The following is a 2,187-nucleotide window of genomic DNA, read 5'->3' on the forward strand; positions in this document are numbered from 1 at the left end:
AGAGCATCAAGGACCTGCCATGAAATACTTAACAATGCTTCCCTACAGGGCTGTGCTAGCATACCTCTCTCTCCAGCCACTCTCCTCCAGAAGTAGGGAACCTACCCAACCATTTTTCTTTTTGTTTCGGATAGGATGGGGAAGAGCTCTATTTTTTGGTTTTGGTCTTTCATCCCGTTAGGGAGATGTCCCCTCACTTCCTGTCCCTGTAATGCCCAATGGGGGGAGCGGTCATCACCAGAACAGGAAGGCACCAACAGCAATAAAAAGATTACCAATACTGCTTTTGTGTCTCCATTAGAAAGATTACCGCTCACTTTCAGTCTTGGCTGAAAGTGAGGTGGACTCTCCCCAACAGGGACACAGCAATAAAAACCTAGGTGCGCAGGGAGGAAAGCATTAAAACCAGATCATATTAGTATCAATGTCGATACTGAGCATTTTAATGAGTGCTCAGAAAAATCCCCCGATACTAGAAACTGATACTGCCCCTTTACATTTTTAATTGAAGCAGCTGCCGTAAGGCCCCACACTTGTTAGAACACTGGCCGGCTGAACATCTCCTCCTCCCGCATCCGCAGCCCTGGCAAGACCCGCAACGCAGCCCTGGCGAGCAACACAGTATGTAGCTTCATATTATTCGGCATTGCTGGGATTTGTAGTCCTCTATAGCTGGTGGTATTCTACATTGCTATATCATGTATTACTGGATTTGTAGCCCCTCCACAGCTTGGAGTCAGTGGTAGAATTACCAGGGTTGCAGCTGCGTCCGGGCCCTGACCCCCCACCACTGTTCTAAAAAAAATTATCTGTATTGTTTTAGAAAAACTGTCGCATGACAAAAAAAAAAAAAAGGTATTGGTAATTGGTATCGGCGAACACTTGAGGAAAAGTATCGGTACATGTACTCGGTCTTGAAAAAATGGTATCTCTAATAGTAACCAATCAGCTTCTCTCTTCAGCTTACATTTTGAAAATGAAATCTAGCAGCTGACTGGTTGCGATGTACAGATGCTCTAGAGCAGGGGTGCCCACAATTTTTGTGTTAAGATCTACGTTTCAATTGACAAGCTACATGAGATCTACCAATGAAAAATAAAACCTCCCTCGCTCTCTCTCTTTCCTTGCTCATCCTCCTGGCTGTCCCTCCTTATTTTTTCTCCTGGCCGTCTTTCTTTGCTCTCTTGGCTGTCTCTCCCTGCTCTCTCTCCTTGCTCTCTCTCCTGGCTCACCTTGCTGTATTTTGCAACAGGCTGTGTAAATTAATATTCTTTGATGTAATACATAGCACTTTAACCACCAGAAAGGCGTCAGGGAGCTTGGCTCAGCAGACTCAGGCTAATAGGTAATCATGTGTGTACAGCTAAATAAATATACCAAAATGGAATAATGGGGCTGCCATTCACACCCTTTGTGATCTACCAGCATCAGCATTGAGAGCTACTGGTAGATCACGATCTACCTAATGAGCCCCCCTGATCTAGATTTTGTCTGCTCCAGTCTCAGTAAATTAGCCTCAAAGTGTTTCAGGGATTTAAAAAGGTCCCCTTTCATCAGGGCTTAGTATTGTTGAAAGAAGTGTGCATTGGATTGATACTATTGAAGGGATCTCCTGAGGGATAATTCGTACGATTGTCCTAAATGCAGGTTAAGTATAATGACATTGCTAGACAAGCTCTAGATTGCAAATTTCCTTTATCTAAAATAGCATTGCTGGCCCACCAACATGGAACGCCTGCCTTTCCTCGATAACTTGGCAAATGCCGAGATTGTATACTAGGGCACCACAAGGATCCAGGGAACTGGTGAAGTTCTGCATAACTATGTGCAACCAGCAGAGGGAAACGGCTTGTCATTTCTAAGGCCACCATAGGTCTTCAGTGATCATCAGAAACCAGACTTAATTCTTGGGTTGTAATGGCAACAAAACAGGTAAATATATGGCTAGGCCCCAAACATTGAACTAGTTTTCATTTTAAAAGTACAACCTACAATGGCGGCAGCTCCAGAGGATTCAATGACGTGACTGCTGTTTGACAATAAATACACCACAGGGAATGTACACAAACAACCCTGCAGTTGTCCCAACACAAGTCGCTCAGCAGTCATATTAATTAAATCAGTCCAAGGAGCTGGTGGAAAGGGTGGTTAGCTCACCTTGCTGTATTTTGCAACAGGCTGTGTAAA

The sequence above is a fragment of the Nanorana parkeri genome, unplaced genomic scaffold (assembly GCF_000935625.1).
Source record: "Nanorana parkeri isolate BGI_ZX_2015 unplaced genomic scaffold, ASM93562v1 scaffold550, whole genome shotgun sequence".
Taxonomy (NCBI): domain Eukaryota; kingdom Metazoa; phylum Chordata; class Amphibia; order Anura; family Dicroglossidae; genus Nanorana; species Nanorana parkeri.